The following is a 23,142-nucleotide window of genomic DNA, read 5'->3' as shown; positions in this document are numbered from 1 at the left end:
TCCTGAGCTGTTGTAAATTAATGACATTCACATTTTGATAACGTCTTAGCCAAGGGAGGTCATGTAGCCAGCGAAGCAGAGAGAGGACAGAAGATTGCCATTCCTGAATCCATTCCATCAAAATGACAAAATGGATCTATAATAAACAATAGTTTAGTGGCTTGATAAGCCTACAGCATCCACTGCAGCACACAGCAGGCAAGTTATTTACGAAATGGGGCTCTTGAAAATATGACTCCATTTTTATGTCCTTTTCAACAAAACAGATTGCCACTCTGCATTTACTTAAAACACATGGTTGCTTCATTATTTTTTAAAATATGATGACACCACACAAGTGGGAAATATTGTTGAAGCCTAGTTAACAAATGCATCACACTATTTTTAATGTTATTTAATTATTTGAGATTTTTGAAGTTTTTTTAAATAAAATAATTTTCTAGAAATCAAAACATTCTGGTCTTATTTAGCATAAATTGTAGCTTGTATGCAAATAGTACTAATTACAAACTGAATGCATATAAATGTTGATTAATATAACAATGGGCAGAAAGTAAGAAGAAATACAGGATGAAAGTACAAGCGTTTTAATCAAGACTATAAGACATGATGACATAGTCAGACAGTAACCCTGCCTCCCGTGCCACATGAACACTGCAGCTGCAAAGTTGGGCACACAGACCCTGAGGTACTGAGCTGGAGGCTCAGACCCAACACTGCCATTCAAACTGGATACTGTCAGTGTCTGAAAGATAAAGGTGTCTTGATTCAATTTGAAATAATATAATATAAAATTGGTAACTCATACTCAGTGGTGTATACTTGTTCGATTAAAGAAAAATATTGTGATGTGGGACATTTAATTTATTTGATTTTTATAAAAGTCTCATGTATTCTCAGTTTTATAGCTATCTTATGTTATTTAAAACTAATCTCACAATTTTAAATCCTTGGTAACACCATTATTCTTCAAATAGACTAGGCCTTTCTTTAGCTGTGCATGCGCTTGCATTTTCATCCTGTAAAACTTAGTTTCTGGATTCAAGTTTACACTTGCCAGAGTTTACATCCATTTAAAAGTCATACTGTCCCATATAAATCACTCCCTTCAAAGGCTATGATTCTTCAAGCTATAAAATCCTGCCACTAGCCGTCAAGCTATTATCTTAGTTACTACATTTTATTGATTTATTAAAAAATAAGAAGTTATTTTAGCCGATGTGATATATCATTATGTTCAATATGGTTCATATGTTAATACTAGTTCATGTACTGATAAAACATGAGCAAAAATAAAGGAGAGCTACTGAGTTCCTCTTTCCCACAAGGGGTCCAGGGCTCCCCAGGAAAAAAATCTCGGTTGCTTTGCTTATTTCTTTCTTTACAGTAATTTTGAAAACTAATAAATCCTGTGGATTTTTCTCGAATGAAGCATAATAAAGGTATTTCTACTGTGTCTAGCATGTATAGACCAATATCATTTCCACTGCAGTAACAGGTAATGAAATCTTGGATAATTATCAATTGTTACTTAACAACCTCTCCAGCATGTGAGCAAAAGCAGTGGAATTATGTGATGTTAGACACAAACAAAGGAAAGAAGCCACATTTCGCAGATGATGAACTTGCCTGGAGCACATTTCTAACTGAGATGCACATCAATAGTTTGTCTAAAGGAAGTGCTATTTCCATTTATAAGGATAAAAATATAGCTGTGCATATAATTTAACATGATTTTTATCTGTGGCCTACTTTATAATACCTTTTGTCTATTTTTGAGAATCTAATCAATATTAAAAATAAAAATACATGATATTCAAAAGTTATTTGTCTCTATGATATATGCTACAAACATTCATGAATTATTTTCTTTCAATTTTTACATTGTATTAATTTAATTTACCTGATAGACATTTTATTTCAAACTACAGTGGTTTTTTAAAATAATACTTCTACATTTTGGTTTAGCAGTTCAAGATTACATGGCTTTACAAATTACTTTGTAATTAATTTTTCTGAGTCTTAATTTTTTGAATTTTTTTGCAACTAGACATAATTGTTCTGGATTTTATTTTGTGACTAGGAATAAGAGAAACTGTGGCATATGGGAAATCAGAACCAACCTTCATTTCAATGCCAAGTGTTTCTTAAAGGAGAGTTGGTTATCATTTACTTATTAGCTCATTTGTTTCCTACAGTGAAAATACTGTAATTTCAAAGACACAATATGTTCAAGTGCACAGGGTGCTCTATCCTTTCAGTTAGATGTGGGTCACATGCCCATTCCAAACTTATTTAACTTAATTTTATAATACAGTCTTTTTTGTGGAGTATCGATTTCTCTGTACCTTACTATTGTTTATTTTTGGGGGCAGGGGCTCTTCTCTTTTAAAAATAATCTCACCTAGTTGTAAACTGTTACAGATATTTTTATTAGTATATCATTAAACATTCACTTGGGAAAGAAATAGCTTTCCTATTTTTACTATGTAAAGAAACAGACAAATTTTCCGCTTTATTTTAATAAAGATCATTTAGGGAAATTTTAGTCTTACAAATCCAAGAAATTCTTCTATGTACTCTAATTCAATAATGGTAATGGTGAGAGACTAATGTCCTTTCTTGACACTGTGTCACCAACTGTACCTATGTCACTCCCCTTGATTCTAGTACCAAATGTAGGTACTAGAAACTGTCAAAAAATTTAGAGAACTCACAAAGGGATTATAGTTAATGATCAACTCTTAGAGAAGCAAAAACTGATTTTTTTTGAGTTTTAAAAATTTAATCACACTCCATGATGTGGGAGGGGGAATATTTATGAGACTGAGCAGGTTAACATTAAAAGATTATTGAGTATAGTGGATACGTTTTTATTTGTTAAAATTGTTTTCTGGTGTAGACTTTCAAAGAAGAGTTAATGCCAAAATACCCCAAATTACTCTACAAATAGAAACAGAAGTAAAACTGCCAAATCATATTATGATGCCATAGTCTCTCTGATACCCAAACAACTAAAAAACTCAACAAAGAAAGAAAATTATAGGCCAATTTACATTATAAACATGGATGCAAAAGTACTGAACAAAATACTCACAGACCAAACAAGTGTAAGATTTGTATGACAAAAACTTGGTGTCTCTGAAGAAATAATTGAAGAAGATATTAGAACATGAAAAGATTTCCCATGATTATGAATCAATAGGATTACCATAGTGGAAATGGCTATCCTACCTATATTAGTCAGGGTTCTCTAGAGTCACAGAACTTATGGAATTGTCTCTATATATTAAGGGAATTTATTGTGATGACTTACAGTATGTAGTCCAACTAACCCAACAATGGATAGCTGTGGTTCAGAAATTCAAGAATCTAGTATTTGCTCAGTCCCATGAGCATAGTTGTTTAAGCAGGTCTTCTACAGAAGTGGGTTCCAATAGAGGTCCTGGCATGAAAGTGCAAGCAGTTGAAGAAGAGTGAATCTTCCTTCTTCCAATGTCCTTATATAGGCCTCCAGCAGAAGGGATGGCCCAGATTAAAGGTGTCTACCATCATGCCTGGATCTAGGATTTGCTTTGTCCCAGGCTAACCTTGAACTCACAGATCTTCTTTCCTCAGTCACCCGGGGTTAAGGGCATGTACTACCTTGCCTGGGCCTAAGCTTTTCATAGCCAATATGCCTGAAGATCTCCTTTCAAGATCCAGGTCAGAAATTTGTGTCTTCAAGCCTCAAGATCTGGATCACAAGTGTGCCATCCAATTATGGATTGTAGTTCATTCCAGATATAGTCACGTTGACAATCAGTAATAGCCATTATACTACCAAAGAAATCTACAGATTAAATGCAAACCTTAACAAAATTCCAACACAATTCTTTACAGACCATGAAATGACAATGCTCAATTTCTAGGGGAACCCCTCAGAAGTTCAACTAATCATGGGAACTCAACAGACTGAGAAACAATCTCAAATCCCATATGAGTCTGCACTATGTCCTCTGCATATATATCATTGTTGACCTGATGTTTTGGTGGATGACTTATAACTGTGGGAATGGCATGTCTCTGACTCTTTTGCCTGGTTTGGGGACTCTTTTACTCCTATTTATTTGCTATGCCCAGCCTTGATGTGAGGATTTGTGCCTTGTTTTATTGTATCTTGTGCATGCTTGCTTGATCTACCTAGGAGGCCTGCTCTTTTCTGGGTAGAGATGTTGTGGGGAGGGTATTTTGAAGAGTGGATTCTCAGGAGAGGAGAAATAAGAACTTAAAGGAATGGAAGGAGGGGAAGTTATGGTTAGGATTGCCATGCAGATGATAAGAAAATAATAAATAAAAAATTAAATATTATCCTGGTGTAATAATTTAATTTCAAAAATTACTTTGAAACATCTTATATGAAACATACCTCATTTTGAATAATCTAAGCCAAAGTAATATACTTGCAAGTGAAAAGCAGTAATATGTGTGTATATGTATATATTCAAAACCATTATATTGTCTTTTTGCCCCCGTCTCTCTCTGTCTCTCTATCTTTGTCTCTCTCTCTGTCTTTGTCTCTGTTTCTGTCTCTGTCTGTCTCTGTCTCTGTCTCTGTCTCTCTCTCTGTCTCTCTCTCTCTCACAAACACACACACACACACACACACACACACACAGAATCACACAAACCACGTTTTCTCTAAGAATTATAAAAAGCCAATTCAGTTTTAGTTTTGAATTAAAATTAGTAACTACTAAGAATGCTGTATTTTCCCACAGAGAAAAACCAATATTTTCAGAAATTCTGAATGCTAACAAATGAAAAATTCAGTACCTGGGATATTGAGGAAATCTTGAAACTGTTCTGGGCTATATAGTTAGATAGTCTGGAAGGAATGAAGGAAAGAAGGAAGGAAGAAAGGAAGGAAGGAAGGAAGGAAGGAAGGAGGGAGGGAGGGAGGGAGGGAGGGAGGGAGGGAGGGGGAAGGGAGGGAGGAAGGAAGGAAGGGAGGAAGGAAGGAAGGAAGGAAGGAAGGAAGGGAGGAAGGAAGGAAGGAAGGAAGGAAGGAAGGAAGAGAAAGAAGAACAGGATGAAGGGAAAACATAAGGCTACTACTATGCTTACATATCCCATTGGTCTTTATGAACTATTTTCAGAGTTGTTTAACCTAGTCTTCACAAAACCACATGACTTTTATGAGGTCAATATTAATAATCCCATTTTGTGTACCAAATCATGTTGCAAAATTGGCTGCCCAGTTATTCAGTGCAGGCCAGAGGCAAAACTTCCAGGCATGTATAATCTCTAGGAAAAATGAATGTGAGCTTAAATTAGAATGAATCTGTAACATCTATGTAGATCATCCTCACTGCCATGGGAACATGAATGTTTTCAGTGGCCACAACTCTCTCACTTATAGGAGAGTAATTCTCAACCGTGATGACATCTGATGGTCTCAGAGTTTTGTGACATCACCAGTTTTGAATGTGCTTTTCACAAGGAGACAATACAGCTGCAGGTCGCTGAACCAGTTTTGAAACACCAATAATTTGATTAATGATCAAATTATTAATAATCATTTCCAATAATCATTAATAACAGAGTAATATATCTCAGCTCACAAACTATCAAGGAAGTTTTAAATTTGACTTTTATTGTATGATTTTCACATATTTCTATTTATTTTGTGTCTGTGTACACAATGCATGCTACATGTATGGAGATCAGAGGACAATTTTTGTGAGCTGGGGATCACACTTCTCATCAGGGGATGGTAGCATACATTTTTAACTACAGAGCCATCTCTCTAACCCCAAGAGAAGCTTCTATGGTCAGGATTTAAATCTGGGCTGAAGTGTTAAGTGGTGATTCTAATTAGGAAGCATATCAATTTACTTTTTAAAGAAAAAGATTTAAATGTTAATGTATTTACATAGATTGAATAATATGTATAGAAAAAATAAATTACAATTCCATGAAATTTTATTTGACAACTTATATAGGTAACATATACATAAACTGCTGTTTGTTTCACATTAAAGGAGCATTATAATTTATTTAAAAACTTCCTGACCTTTTGAAATCAACTTCCATCAGTTTTTTCCTAGAAAGAAAAGTTTTCAGAAACTCATCATTATCCATATGTCATAAATTCCCAACATTCAGACAATGGAGCCCAATCTCACTGGAAGAATCAAAAGTTAGAACAGTCATATTTCAAATAACTTCATGTTAAAATGAACAATTCTGTTTTTTTTATTTTTCTAAGGCCATCAAGAAAATGATAGTGTACACATGGGAAAACAGAACTTGAATATATAATTACTTGCTAAATTGATCTAAAATCTTCATATTGATCTACAGGGTAACATAATATTCATTTCTGAAAAACAATATAAAATGTGTTATGAAAATCATCTAAAATATATTTACAAAATAGATGGTAATATCTCTTTAGGAAGTTATGAATCCCTCTTATGCATTTACACAATGGGCTGAACAATTTTTAAATTGTGTGTTGAAGAAACAATTTTCTTCTTCTCTCCCAAACTAAACATAAAAATGATGGAGAGGAAATTAAGAATATAGTTTTCATTCTTAATTCATCATCGCATTGGCTCACTGTATAGTTACATTATTCACCAAGTCAGAAGGATGTTTCTAAATTTCATCACATATATTAAACAGTGAAATCAGAGTAACATGCATATTAATTTATAATTTTGCTTATCTATGTTTAAATGCAGTTACTGTAGTAATTATAGAAAATGAAAAAGCTTGTCTAGGATAGTAAACATAAGCAAGTTTTTGCTTTGATGTGATACTCTGAACATTAAAAGAACATCTATTATAAGGGCGTTGAAGGACTCTGAACAGCCTTTTGTCTTCTAATGAGACTCACTAATATTCAGTAATTGAGCAAAAGAAACACAGGAAATGTGTAGACTCTCTGGGTTTGAGCTTTAACAGAACATGTAAATTAGAATCTTCATTGGTGAGCTACTAATTAGCACTATGCACCACACAGAATTTTCTACCCATTTCAGCATAAATTGATTTGGATTGCTGTGAACTTAGAAATGTAGGCAATGCAAACTAGGGAATTTGTCTCTATTCAACGCACTGACAAGCATCTGTGCAGGGTGAAGTGAGTGGGAAGGGAAAGAGACCACATCAAGGCCAAAACAGCAGAGTTCTAGCCAGTGTATGCTCCTGATAGGAAGAGTGTACTCGGTTTCAAATCCATTAAATAAGCATGTAGTTTTGAAAGTTTATAATAGGATATTTTACAGATAAAAAAAGAATTTAACTACTTTCATTTTGATTTTAGGATATAGGAAGCTAATTCATAGGTTAATGGAAGTATTTCATTAAATAATCAAGTCTAGAAAAGTTATTTTTTTCTGCAGAATTCATTTTTGTAAAAAATAAGGGTAATAATTTTTGATACAGTTTCAGAATATGTCCATGAACTTGATTTATTTAAGAGAGGGAGGGGGATAGAGATAGATAGATAGATAGATAGATAGATAGATAGATAGATAGACACATAGATAGATACATAGATAGATAGATCATACTTGTGCTTACATTACTGAAGCAATGCATGAATGAGTGAAATGTCTTGGTATTTGGAATCTTAGAGAAGGAGAATAAAAATATGATGAGCAAGCAATGGAGATTTGAGGGACACTTCCCATGAAAGGAGTTTCTGTTACTGAGCTAAGTTCCTCATGTCTGTATATTCATCTAAGTATTCTTCAAATTATTGAGCTTTTTTATTAAGAAGAGGTCTTCTTTCTCTCAATTCCACATTATATTATAAAGAACCATATTTTATGATTTTATGTAGTGAGGTTATGGCTTTGTGGTAGAGTGCTTGGATAGAACGCATGAAGGCCTGGGTTTGGCATTCAAAAAATGAAGAAAGAAAGAGGGGGAGCTAGAGAAAGTACCCAAGGAGCTAAAGGGGTCTGAAACCCTATAGGTAGAACAACAATATGAACTAACCAGTACCCCTGGAGCTCGTGTCTCTAGCTGCATATGTAGCAAAAGATGGACCAGTCAACCATCATTGGGAAGAGAGACCTCCTGGTCTTGCAAACTTTATATGCCCCAGTACAGGGGAATGCCAGGGCCAAGAAGTGGGAGTGTGTGGGTAGGGGAGCAGGGAAAGGAAAGGAAAGGAAAGGAAAGGAAAGGAAAGGAAAGGAAAGGAAAGGAAAGGAAAGGAAAGGAAAGGAAAGGAAAGGAAAGGAAAGGAAAGGAAAGGAAAGGAAAGGAAAGGAAAGGAGGGAGAAGAAAGAAAGAAAGAAAGAAAGAAAGAAAGAAAGAAAGAAAGAAAGAAAGAAAGAAAGAAAGAAAGAAAGAGAGAGAAAGAGGGAGGGAGGGAGGGAAGGAAGGAAGGAAGGAAGGAAGGAAGGAAGGAAGGAAGGAAGGAAGGAAGGAAGGAAGGAAGGAAGGAAGGAAGAAGAAATCTACTCCTCCTGTGTGTGTGTGCGCGCGGGTGTTTGTGTGTGTGTGTGTGTCTGTGGTGCATTGGTCACAAAGGTCAGAGGTTGGTGTCATTTATATTCCCCAATAATTTTCCATATGTATCTATTTATTTACATAATTATTTATATATGTATTTTGGAGATAGGTTGTCTTTGAGACTGTAGCTTGCCATTTCAACAGGACCAACTCTGGGCAAGCTTCAAGGATTGCACCATCTCCACTTCCTTACACTGTGACTCCAGGCCAACTCTGAACCAGGATTTCTGTATGTAACCTGGGAATCTGAGCAAGTTAAAATGCTTGCATGGACTTGTCGTTAGTTGTGAAGTTTGCTGGTAGAATAGTGTGGATATTTTGAGGGAAAAATAGATTGGGGGAAAGTATTTCACTTGTTCCATTTTTCTTTATAGATGAAAGGTCTGACTTCTTTGTATGTAGCTGAAGAATGTTATAAGGCTCAAGTTCATCACACATTTAGAACATTTTAATTGCTCTTTGGTAATTCTGTACATGAATGGATACAGAATATTTAGAGCATAGCCACCCAGCTGTCCTCATCCAGCTCCCCCTGAGCCACACTGCACATCCTTCCCAATGTCCTGTCTTCTTTATAGTGTACTGTGTCCAGTCAGTGCTCCTTCTGTGTTCATGGGTATAGAGCACCATGTGCCAGAGCACAGGCATCTGATCATTATCCATATCACTGAAGAAAACCATCTCTACCTCCTTCAGAGGCTGTCAACTCCCAGTGCCTGTTAGAAAGGCATGAGGCTTGGTTCCCTTGCCTTTGCCTCCTGTCATCACCTTTCGGGATAGCATTTGAAATTTGAAATCAATATGAAGAAAATATCTAATAAAAAATAAAACCTAAATCATTTGGTGTGTGTGTGTGTGGAGTGGGGGGTTGATTGCAGTTTTTATACTAGTGTATACCTGTGTCTTCTATGTGTCATAGAACTCTCATTAGTGAATTACTTTGCCTTCTTTATGAAAAATTTTCCTATAAGAACTAAGTAAATAGTGGATAAATATTGTCCTTGGGTCTAAGTTAAACCAAAAGTCACTCTAGTAAATACTTATTTTCTTAAAGTATTAATAATTGAATTTTTTAATCCTTCTGGTCAATGCTTGCCTTATTTTCTAGTGTTTATAGTGCATCTATAAATGCACTAGAAGATAAAATTAAATTGCCCATGGTGCTTTGTAATAAAAAAGTTGAATAAAGGTGCATCATTTACATGTATACTTTTATCTGAGTAAGTGTTTAAAGGACCACTGCTTGGTATAATAAAATAGTTGAATATGTTCTTGCTTTTAAAATGTAGTGCAATGAAAAGGTTATTTAAAAGTTATTGAGATTGCATTCACAAGTGATAGCTTTATTTTGTATTCTCTCTCTCTCTCTCTCTTTCTCTCTGGCTATGTGTGTGCATGAATTTGTGTGCGTGTGTGTTTGTGTGTGTGTGTGTGTGTGTGTGTGTGTGTGTTTGTGTGTGTGTGTGTGTGTGTGCCAGCTGTTTATATATTACTTACATGTCCCAGATAATTTTTCTCACATCTTAAAGATGGTAAGATTTTTAAAAAATATTATTTCTCAAATACAAATTTTAAAAAGAAGAAAACAAGTACTTTAATCAATTCCAGTCCTCTAATCGCCAAATAAATATTTATGACAGTGCTACATTACAGTTTTTAGCTTTAAAGATGTCGTTTATTGAATCAGGAAGCTTTAGGAAAGCTTCAGGACTCTACTAAGTTTTCTTTAAAGTTTCTGTTCTCATCCATAAATAGAAATATGTACTGTGAAATTTATTAGATGATGAAATTCAGCTGCTTTCATTCTAACATATCAATACTCTAAATTATAGAGTTAGCTTTATGAGACTCTTATAAAAAGATAATAATAAATTTAACGTTGGCAATCATTACCCTTAAGCATAATTTCAGTAATTTCAGTTCTCTTACACTAACGAGAAGACAGCAGAAAATCTTATCCTCTGCACTAATTATCTTTTAATTGAATAAAAATCCATTGATAATTTGAAGGAAAGTGGGAGAATACAAGAACAAATCAATGGATTGAAATCTTTCAAAAGAATAAATTAAGGCTTGCTGTTGGCAGAAACTTTCCAGTTTTGGATCTGGAGAAATGGTTCAATGGTGGTTGTCATATGTTACCCTTCCAGAGGACACAAGTTCAGTTGTCAGCTCCTGCATGGGCAGCTCACAATGCTCTGTCTAGTCCTTACAGGCACTGCATGTACACGTTGAGCATAACATACAGGCAAGCAAAACAATCATACCTGTAAGATGTATAAATAAATAGGGCTTGTAAATCTCCCCCAAACTCAGAAACGATCTAAGAGCTGTTTGCCCCCAGATGAGTTGTTTGTCTTCTGGGCATTTTCTCCAAGACAACTTATGGTAATGACCATGAATGACTTCCAAAGCGGTATGACCAGAGTTCAGGCTACACATTTCCCAATTACTAACTGTGAATGCTACTTAACCTCTATTTCTATTTCTGTTAAATTGTTTTAATTACAGTAGCTAATATAGTTTGATAATTTAATTAACAGACAAGGGAAAGGATCCTAAAAGAGTGTTTGGCACACACTAAGCATGAAATCAATATAAACTATTAATAACTCAAATGCCTGCGCTGAATCCATGAAGAAGGTTTTGAAATCTCTTATGGACAATGAGCCTCAGGAGAAGCCAAGTAAGAAGGTATTTCCATAGAGGATATGAATGGATTCGTTCCAGTTCAAATCTAAACCTTCTGTATTCCACCCTCTTCCAGTAGGGCTTCATGCTAGTGTTAACGCCCCGAGACTTTCATGCCATTTATCTCATAAGATAGTTGATAATATAGACTATCTTACTTTTTCTTTCTACTATAAATGCAATAATTTCGTTGTGAATGTCAAAAATTCTACTCTTTTCTAGCATTTTGAAACATACCAACCTAGTGCCTTATCTTCAAACTTCTAAAAGAAGGAAGTGAGCATTTTAAATGTATCTTGGGCCTTTTTAGTGTTGTTCTGTGTTTCTGAAGTAGGAACAACCATAAGCCAATTTGAGTGCTCTGTTATTTTCAACTATTTTTTATTTAATCTTTATATGAACTGATTTACCTTCTATTGGATTTTAATGAGATGTGAACTATTTTATTTTTCACTGTTATAAAATTAAATGGGATCTATCAACATTAATAATTAACTTTAATTACCTATAACATATTCTAATTTTAAAACAAAACTTATAAAGGATGGCAGAGTAATTTTCTAGGCATTGCACATGTTACATAAGAGCAATAAGGAATGAATTGAAGATACATAGCCTTTCTTTCTTTCTTTCTTTCTTTCTTTTTTTTTTTTTTTTATTTTTTTTTTTTTTTATTTTTTTTTTTATTTTTTATTTTTTTTAGACAGGGTTTCTCTGTATAACCCTGGCCGTCCTGGAACTCACTTTGAAAACCAGGCTGGCCTTGAAATCAGAGATTCGCCTGCCTCTGCCTCCCAAGTGCTGGGATTAAAGACATGTGCCACCACTGCCCGGCTCCATAGCCTTTATTTTTTTAAATATTTTTTACTAGGTATTTTCCTCATTTACATTTCCAATGCTATCCCAAAAGTCCCCAATACCCTCCCCCCCCCAACTCCCCTACCCTCCCACTCCCACTTTTTGGCACTGGCGTTCCCCTGTACTGGGACATATAAAGTATGCAAGTCCAATGGGCCTCTTTTTCCAGTGATAGCCAACTAGGCCATCTTTGGTACATATGCTCTGAGGTACTGGTTAGTTCATAATGTTGTTCCACCTATAGGGTTGCAGATCCCTCTAGCTCCTGGGATACTTTCTCTAGCTCCTCCCTCAGGGGCCCTGTGATCCATCCAATAGCTGACTGTGAGCATCCACTTCCGTGTTTGCTAGGCGCTGGCTTAGTCTCACAAGAGACAGCTATATCTGGGTCCTTTCAGCAAAATCTTGATAGTGTATGCAATGGTGTCAGCGTTTGGAAGCTGATTATGGAATGGATACCCAGATATGGCAGTCTCTAAATGGTCCATCCTTTCGTCACAGCTCCAAACTTTGTAACTCCTTCCATGGGTGTTTTGTTCCCAATTCTAAGAAGGGGCAAAGTGTCCACACTTTGGTCTTTGTTCTTGTTGAGTTTCATGCATTTAGCAAATTGTATCTTATATCTTGGGTATCCTAAGTTTCTGGGCTAATATCCACTTATCAGTGAGTACATATTGTGTGAGTTCCTTTGTGATTGGGTTACCTCACTCAGGATGATGTCCTCCAGGTCCATCCATTTGCCTAGGAATTTCATAAATTCATTCTTTCTAATAGCTGAGTAGTACTCCATTGTGTAAATGTACCACATTTTCTGTATCCATTCCTCTTTTAAGGGGCATCTGGGTTCTTTCCAGCTTCTGGCTATTATAAATAAGGCTGCTATGAACATAATGGAGCATGTGTCCTTATTACAAGTTGGAACATCTTCTGGGTCTATGCCCAGGAGAGGTATTGCGGGATCCTCCAGTAGTACTATGTCCAATTTTCTGAGGAACCACCAGACTGATTTCCAGAGTGGTTGTACAAGCTTGCAATCCCACCAACAATGGAGGAGCGTTCCTCTTTCTCCACATCCTGGCCAGCATCTACTGTCACCTGAATTTTGATCTTAGCCATTCTGACTGGTGTGAGGTGGAATCTCAGGGTTGTTTTGATTTGCATTTCCCTGATGATTAAGGATGTTGAACATTTTTTCAGGTGCTTCTCTGCCATTCAGTATTCCTCAGGTGAGAATTCTTTGTTCAGCTCTGAGGCCCATTTTTTAATGGGGTTATTTGATTTTCTGGAGTCCACCTTCTTGATTTCTTTATATATATTGGATATTAGTCCCCTATCTGATTTAGGATAGGTAAAGATCCTTTCCCAATCTGTTGGTGGTCTTTCTGTCTTATTGACAGTGTCTTTTGCCATAGCCTTTCTAAAGTGTATTATACATGGAAAATATATTATTGGTATTATATCCAAATCATCATCAAATTTTCTTGGTCTAAATAAACTAAATTTAAAATACCTAATCTCAACATAATCTTGAATCCAAAATATTTTTTAAAAAATTATTTATGTGTGTGTGTGTGTGTGTGTGTGTGTGTGTGTGTGTGTGTGTGCTTGTCTGTATGTATTGCAGATCCTTGCATTTGCCTACTAAGTCAAGAGGATTGTGACAGGTTCCCCAGAACCAGTCTGAGAAATGGTTGTGAATCACCAGAGTAGATACTAGGAACTGAATAATCATCTCCAGTTCCCAGAATGCAAAACACTTTAAATACTCACATGAGACTACAGTTGAAAAGTTATATACCTGACTTCATGAGATTGTTATAGTTAAAATCAAATATACTAGAAATATGACAAAAAGCTACTTTTAGGCTGAGCATACAAGGTATATTTGAAATTTAATTTGACAAAGGTGTTCCATTATGCAGAATCAAGTACTTCAAAGTAGGTCTCAAACAATACATTTTGAAATGTTTCTTCTCCCAAGCATTTATTTCATTAAGATGTTGTCCATTATTTGTTATTAATTTTTATCTGCATGCATTGTAGCATTTCAGAATGCACACATTGTGGTATCTTTCTTATCTTTACTTCTAATCTTCTCATATTCCCTTAACCCTTTCACTGGTCTCTGTTTTGTCCTACATAGTCTTCAATCTGCTTTCATGTCAATTAATAGAGAGATAGATGATAGGTTAAGTAATGGACAGATAGGCATGCAGGGAGAAAGACGGACATCATATATGTGCATAGATGCAGAGTTAAGTTTAAGTTTCATAGGAGATAGAAAACAGGAGGTATCTGTCTTTTTCCTATTACTGTCTCTTGATCCTTCCACCCTTCCACTCGACCTCATATGATACATACCTGTTTATACAGATGCATTGATGAGAACAGCCATGTTATATTTGTCTTTAAATTTGCCTTATTTTGCTTCTTAGGATTTTTTTTTTGGTTCTATCAATTTTTCTATGAATGCTGTTCTTTATTTATTTCATGTTTCATTATTATGAATATAAAACCTCACTGTGTATGTATCCCTAATTATATTTACACATTCATTTGATGATGGAAAGTTCAGTTCTATTTTCTTGTTATTATAAATACTGCTGCCATAAATATAGATGATTAAGTGTCTCGGTAACATACTGATATAGACTCTTGTAGGCATATACCTAGAAGCATATCAGAGGTCTAAGGTAGTTCTGCTTTAAGTTATCTGAGGATCCTCTGAACTGATTAGTGAACTCACCACACTACATGCTTATCAGTAATGTAAAAGTATCTTTCTTTCCCACCTCACCTGTGTATTATAATGCTAATTTTTTTGAATTTCAGATTTATGAAAACACATTTTATTCTGTGTCACCTATATTAGAGACATCTAGTCACTCTTTTTTTTTAAATTACATTTTTATTAGATATTTTCTTTTATTTACATTTCAAATGTCATCTCCTTTGCTGGTTTCCCTTCCTATCCCCTAGCCCTTCCCCCTGCTCACCAACCCGCCCACTTCCATTTCCTGGCCCTGGCTTTCCTCTACTCTGGGACATAGAAACCTTCACAGGACCAAGGGCCTCTCCTTCCACTGATGCCCCACAAGGCCATCCTCTGCTACATATGCAGCTGGAGCCATGAGTCCCTCCATGTGTACTCTTTGGTTGGTAGTTTAGTCCCAGGGAGCTCTGGGGGTACTGGTTGCTTCATATTGTTGTTCCTCCTATGGGGCTGCAAACCCCTTCATCTCCTTGGGTCCTTTCTCTAACTTCTCCATTGGAGATCCTGTGCTCAGTCCAATGGCTGGCTGAGAGCATCCACTTTTGTATTTGTTAGGCACTGGTAGAGCAGTGGGGCAGTCTCTGGGATGCCTTTCCTTCAGTCTCTGCTGCACACTTTGTCTCTAATTTTCTTGATGATAACCATTATCACTAGGATGAGATGGAATGAAGCTTTAATTTATATTTCCTGATGCCTTAGGTTGTTAAACATCTCATGTATTTCCAATAAGTAAATCTCAACTTTTGTTGCATTATATGTGAGAGAACTAGAGTATAATGAATAAACATATATTCTGCAGGAGATATTGTAACATTTCAGTTAAGTTGGTAGTCATTATTTTATCTGAATCGCTCTTCTTCAATGTGCGATGCCTGGTAGGATTCATTTGGTTTTGACTAGGGCATGTGATTCTACTAAACATGAAGATATCAAAGAACAAAAGGTTTGATAAAATCAATTCGGAGTCAACATTCTGAGAAACCAAGCCTCTGCAAATGACAACTAACTTAAAGATTACAAAGTTGGCAAAGCATTAGATGGCAGTGTCTGACTATGTCTGTGCAACTCATAAGCCCGAGAGTCCCTCTTTACTTGATACCTGACTCAGAATTCAACTTAACTTTGTGTGTGTGTGTGTGTGTGTGTGTGTGTGTGTGTGTGTGTGTGTGTGTGTTTATGTCTGCCGCTGGAACCCAGTTAATTGTACAGTATACTAAAGTGACATCCCTATCATTCTCTTAATTCCCAGAGTTCTTCAGTCTTATTCTTTAAAATCGTTGGTATGAAAAATGCTATTTTTAGCATTAATAGGTCTCTTTAATTTAGGTTGAACAGTTCTAAAATACTGTTTAAGTCATTCGTAATTACTGCTTGAGCCAATGGTAAGTACCGCCTGAGCCAATGGTAATTATTTTTCCCTGTCTAAAGACAAAGAGACAGTGGTGAGAACTCTGGTTAGAAAAGTGTAATGAAGTGAAAGATCAGTTCAGAAATTCCATATCCTGCTCTAGCCTTAACTAAGAACCTTGGCACATCATTTAAACTGTCTAGAATTCACACTTAATGTGTAAAACCATGACCTCTATTTTGTTGTAATTCTCCAAGTGTGTTTGTAAAAATACCAAACATTTAATAGGTTCATAGGTATGAGTCATTAATTTTCAGCAAGTGTGTTTGAGTTTAAATGTACTAGTGACAGCCACTAAAATACAATGTATTTGTCTGAAAAAAAAGTTTTCTCTTAATATAATTGCTCTCATTACTTACACATATAAATGCTTTTATGAAAGTATGATGGAAATAATAATTAAATACTACAGAAAAACGAAGCTTCAAAAAGTCCTAAAGTATTCTCACCTCCTATCAGCAGCTATTTTATAAGTAAGTAATTTTATACTTAAAATTATAAGTAATTTTATGGATATTCTTACATTAATGCATAATAAGAATGATTTTTATGAAACTGTATTCTATACATATATGTGTACATATTTTTGAGAATTAAGGCATCTCTCTTTAGTAATGACTTATTCATTATGTCATAAAATAACTCTACAGGGTGACTATGAGAGACTCTAATGCAGAAGGTCTATCCATTTGTAAGATTATATGTGATGTCCCCTCTGGGCTATAATTAGATCTGCTTTACCATGTAGTTAGAAACATGTTAATACAAAACTTGTAGGAATTTCTCTGTAGACTTTGCCTATAAAGATGTATGGATAGTTAATGTTTAATTATAATTAACTGTAGGCCAATATCCTAGATGAACATAGATGCAATAAAATACTTGAAAGTCAAATATAGGCATGTATAGAAAGATCATTTACCATATCAATTGGTTTTATTTGTATAAATATGTATACAAATGATCTAAAATACAAAATTCACATCAATACAATAAATACATAAAAATATTTGACAAAATTCAAAGATAAGTAAGTCATTAGTTGTGGGGTTGGAGAGATATCCCGTTGATCAAGGGTAATGACTGCTCTTCCAGCATGCTTGGATTTGATTCCCGAGTACCTACATAGTACTCCGTAGAATATGTACTTCCTATTGGAGGGTGTCAAATTCTTCTTTGAGCCTCCACAGGTCAACAGAAATAAATTCAGGCTAAACACTAATTCATGCTAAATTAAACAAATTATAGAGAATGAATAAATAAAAGTAGAAAATCACATGAATGGACTGAAATACACAATTCACATCAATACAATAAATGCAAAAAACATCTTTGACAAAAATCTTAAAAATTTGTCATAACAAATTCATAACAAAATTCAACATGTCTGCATGAAAATAACCCTACATAATATAGAAAAGGATGGAATAAATGTCAATATGATTAATACTACATATGACAAACACTATTGCCAACATTATCCTAAATAGAAAGCTCTAACCAGTCACATTAAAGTCAAGAATGAGGTAGGACTCTCCATTACCTCACCATCTTTCAATACAGTGACGGAAGGACACCCTAACTACAGTACTCCGAAAAGGAAATTCAGTAGATACAAATCAGAAAAGCAAAAGCCAACCCTTCTTCATATTACATATTACACAAGAGATTCCAAAAAAAATCACAACAAAAATTTTAAATATTATCATCACTTTCAACAAAGAGGCACAATGAGCAATGTATAGAGAAAAGTCAGTCACCTTTCTAAATACCAATAACAAGCATACTGTGGAAGAATCCTAGAAATTCTTCTATCACACTAGTCTTTAAGAAAGTAAAAAGATATCAAGGAATAAAAATGTCATAGAAGTGCAAAACCTGTACTATGAGAACTTTAAATCTCTGGGAAATGTGTTTAGAGAGACACTAAAAATAAAGACCTCCCATGATAATGAAGTGGTACGATAATATTGTGAAAATGGCCATCCCACCCAAAGTGAATAAAGATTCAACACATCCTCACGACTTTCTTTCCATAGAAAATGCATATGGAAATACAAAAAAGCCCAGAAAGCCAAGGCAACTTGAGGAAGATCAGTGATGCCTTATCTTTCTGTAATTGAAAAAGAATAGAGTCAGAGACACAAGTGATAAGAAGGGACACTCAGAGATACTTCCTCCAAATGAATGGACAAGCATCCCATCTTCTGTTGAAACAAAAATTCCCTCAAAAAACTTCCTAAAGAATTTAAATATTCTTGTGAGGTACTCATTAAATGCAATGCTCCTTTCTGATTTCTGCTCTGTGTCTTTCAATGTTGCTCATTCTAGAATATGTTAATTTGGTTTTACAATACGGTTTAATATCTAGTGGCTCAATGACACTGCCCATGTAGTTACTATGCTTTTCCTAGCTATTTTCAGAATTCGTTATTGGAATAAATTTTAAAATCTTCAGTCAAATTCAACTTCATATAAATCATTCTAGTGATATCTATTTGTGTAGTAGATATTACTGATGAGAACTTTAACAATATTAATGCATCATCTTAAAGAACAATGACTCCTGAGTTTTCACACTTCATACATGTTTCAGTGCATACCTGGAGTCCTTCCAGAGCTGTGAGAATCTGCCTCAAACCACAATCTACAAAACAAGTAGATATTTGAATGTATTATAAATGTTATTATTTCTCTCTCTAGTGTTAACTTTGTAAAAATCAGAGTAAGGAGTGTTCAATGGACAACATTATTCACTTCATCTAAAGATGGAGGTACCTTGAAGATGCATAGCAGACACCTAAGCTAAGAATTCAAGTTGTGTTCAGTGATGCTCACTGAGGGCTTAAATGAGAGAGGAGCAAACTTCTTTCACCTATCTCACCAAATGTGTGAAGAGTCTCATTATTAACCAATGTCAGTGTTTGGGTGAAAATCATTAACATCACCCAATAGAATGGTAAACTGCTGCTCTATTCCTTACATTTTCAGATTCTCACTAAAAATAGTTTTCAACTTAATAACATGCAATTTTGATAAGATTTTCTCTATTCACATGTTACCATAATGGACAAGACAGTTTCCAAAGACCTAAACTTATACAATTTGAAAAATAGCCCTCTGATAAAATTATGAATATAAATTGATATTAGAAGTGGTCATATGTAGAATAAAACATATGAGCTGCCAACCAAGGGCTTAGAAGAATAAAAATATACCGACTTCAAAGTATCATCACTTTCAGAATCAGTGCATGTTATGGCTCCATACAGAAACCATTCTAATACCTAAATAGCCCAATATTCTATACTGTTTTGGCATATTATTCATTAACTGCCTCATATAATTCACCTATTAATAATAAGCTTACAGTTTTTGTAAAACTAACAAGTTTCCAAAGTACATTCACAAACTCTGACACCCTATCTCATCCTCCTTACCCTGCTTCTATGAGGGTGCTCTCCCACCCACCTACCCACTCTTACCTCACCACCACATCAAGCCTTAGTAGGACAAAGGGCCTCCCTTACCACTGATATGAGATAAGGCCCCTTTAGCTCCTTTAGTTCTTCCCTTAACCCCTCCATTTGAGTCCCTGTGCTTGGTCCAATGGTTGGCTGTGAGCATCTCCACCTGTATTGGTTAGGCTCTGGCAGAGCCTCTCAGGAGACAGCTATACCAGGCTGTTGTAAACAAGCACTTCTTGGCATCAGCAATAGTGTCTGGGTTTGGTGTCTGCATGTGGAATGGGTGCCCAAATGGAATAGTCTGTGTATGGCCTTTCTTTCAATCTCTGTTCCACTCTTTGTCCCTGTATTTCCTTTAGACAGGAGCAATTCTGGGTTAAAATTTTGGAGATGGGAGGGTGGCCATCTCAACCGTAGGCCATGCCTAACCTCTGGATATTTTCTTGGCAGGAACTCCCTCCCCTTTGTGAGGTATTACAGCTAATGTCATCTCCATGGGGTCCTGGGATGCTCTTGCTTTCCTGGCATCTGGGACTTTCTGATTGCTAATATTACCTTGCTTTGAAGTTAGCTCTTCTTTTCTTTAATGGTGCTAATAGAACATAGAGATGCTTTCTTGAGGTTTTATTTGTGTTCTTGAAATCTACCTTCAGTATTTGCTATGTCCAGGTGGCATTGGTCACACATTTCGGAGAAGTGCACTAAATAGATAAACATTGATATTCATGTCTCCTACACTGATACCACATACCCATTGCATTCACTTCTTGCCATAACATAACCCAGACTTTGCAATCTGGGTGAAAGTGTGCAAAACGATGGTATCCAGAGAAAGGTGATGATCTTGTAAGAAGAAAGGAAGCATACTGTGAATAAAATATAGAGAAATCTCTCCCTCATGCATAGGCAATGTTTCTATTATTGGTACTTCTGAAGGTTTCAAAAGAAAACTCAGGTTTGCATCTTTGAGACTGTAATTTAATTTCAATGTTTCTCCCTTCCTGTTCCTCCCTCTAAAGTTTTCCATAATCCCGTGATGCTCTCCTTCAAACTCATGTCTCCCTTTCCCATTAGTTGTTCATGCATATATGTAGTTGTACATACATATATGCAATCCTAAGAATAATCTGGTTCCATTTAATGTTATTTGCATGTGTGCTTTCAGGGTGGACAGTTTGATGCTAGACCACCAGTTGCTGTGCTCTTCCTGGGGAGGACCGCTGCTCCTGGCTCCCAGCTCTACTCAGTTGCCTATATTATCTATAGTTCTTTGTGCGGAGTAGATGCTTCGTAATGTTTTCTCTGTCCATTTGACACGTTTATTGGTGTCATCCTTGCTCAGCTCACATTGGTTGTTCATGCTGGTGAAAATTTCAGGTCATAGCTTCAGATGTTACTAGGAGATGCAATCACAACCCCTAACTTACTGAAGCAGCATAATTCCTAACATCCATCTATAAACATCTGTACTTATACACACAGAGATATGTAGTTTTTACCACTCTTCAAGAATACATTTTAGTAACATGACGTTTTTAATTTTTAAAGTTCTGTTCATTTAACTATTGATTTTTATGGTTTTATGGTTATGGTACTTAAGGCTCAATGTCTCACACATGTTAGGAAATCCTTTTCACACAGCTTCAACCCAGCCTTTGTTCAAAATCTTATAGAACATCTCCAGTACCCCTGAAAAGCCAGGCATTGTATGATCTTATATCCATGCAGTGTTGATCACTGTATGGAATCGTGTATTTGAGGATTCTTTTCTTTTCCAAGTTCAGTCTATTTTTTTCTGAGATATGGTATGCATCAATGCCAAGCATTGGGTACAATATGAAAATAAATACAGCTAATAAGGTTTCCAAAATGTCAGCAACAGTGTGAAAGGAGCTTCTCTGTACTGTGCTGAGATGAGTGGTGAATTTCACACATGGTTTGAATAAATGAGTACAGAATTTCTTGTACATGATTACACAGATAGGTTTTTATATGAACGTATTCGGACTTTGATTCAATATGTGCCTTTATTCCTGTATGTCAACGTCATGGTTTCTTCAGATTTTGCTTGTGCTTCTCAGAATGCTAAAGTTCAGAAACAGAGATAGTAAATTTATTAATGACAGGAACTTGATGTGAGAATTTTAGGAAGTATCGCTGTTGATGAGTTTGTTTGGTTAATTTGTAAGAGGTCTTGTTTGAGGCAGGGCTCAGGCTGACCAGCATATTGGTATCCTCCTACATAAGCTGCCTACAAGTGGGAAGAATAGGTGTCCATCATCTTGTCCAGTATTTTTAGAGATTTTAAGTAAAATTATTGAGCTAACGTGTGTGCGTGTGTGTGTGTGTGTGTGTGTGTGTGTGTGTGTGTGTGTGTGTGTGTGTGTGTGGTGACACAGGATCTTTAGTAAGACAAGTTGGCCTCAAATTCACTGTTTACCCAGGGATGACCTTGAACTTGTGTTTCCCTCCTCTTTACCTCCTGTGCCTTGACATTTCAAGGCTGTGACACCACAAAATTACTTGTTTCTCTCTCTGTGTCTCTGTCTCTGTCTCTCTCTCTCTCTCTCTCTGTGTGTCTCTGTCTCTCTCTCTCTGTCTCTCTCTCTCTCTCTCTCTCATATTCTCACCCCTCCCCTCCTCTTCCCTTACCTCTCCTATCTTCTCCTCTCCTTTTCTCTTTTTCTTTCCTTTCCTTTCCCCCATTCCTACTTCCTTTCTTTTCCTATTGAATTTATTTTTTAAAAAGAATTTAAAACAAACAAACAAACAAACAAACAAACAAATAACAACAAAAACAAAAACAAAACAGAACACAGCCTCCAGGATGCTACTAATTAGGAAAAGAGGGTTCTGCTTTAGGCCAGTATCAGATCAGCTGGGAAATCCACATGAATTGTTGATCATGTGTCCTAATTTCTTCCAGTACCTACAAGATGCAGGCCAGGGCTTACTCACAATGGGATGAGGGCTGCCATGGCAATGACCCCTGTGACCCAGATCTTCCTTTTTGAAGCAAGAACAGGAAGTGACATTCAGAGCACCTGACAGTACAGAACAGGGACTGGAAAGCTAAGGCTCTGGCTGCCCTTAGGAGTGACAAGAGGCTCATTATCTGTCTTATATTCAATTAATATGGTCTCCTCAGTGATATTGTCATCATATCTTTAAAGCATCTGGGAAAGCTAGTAATAAAACATAGACTCATTTAAGAAATGTAAAAACATCAACAGAATTTATAAACATGATAATGAAGTTTGCTTATTTTTGTAAAATTTTACTATAGAACTTTATGTTCATTTTTAAAATAATGTGTACTGATGGAAAAAATCTTGTCTATAATTCAAATACCTATTTTCCTTTCAAAGTACTTCAATATAACTTTATAAAATTATAGCTACTTAGGAACTCATTTTAATTAAAGTAATCAT

The 23,142-nt window shown here is 35.7% G+C and overlaps 1 protein-coding gene across 17 annotated transcripts in view; it reads left to right on the top strand.

Annotated features, from left to right (window-relative positions):
* The window catches only part of Nlgn1 (neuroligin 1), a 911,059-nt gene that overhangs the window by 440,812 nt on the left and 447,105 nt on the right, over nucleotides 1-23,142 (top strand). The gene's annotated exons all lie outside the window — the stretch shown is intronic.

The sequence above is a fragment of the Mus musculus genome, chromosome 3 (genome assembly GCF_000001635.26).
Source record: "Mus musculus strain C57BL/6J chromosome 3, GRCm38.p6 C57BL/6J".
NCBI lineage: Eukaryota > Metazoa > Chordata > Mammalia > Rodentia > Muridae > Mus > Mus musculus.
This window is presented reverse-complemented; position numbering and strand designations above follow the sequence as displayed.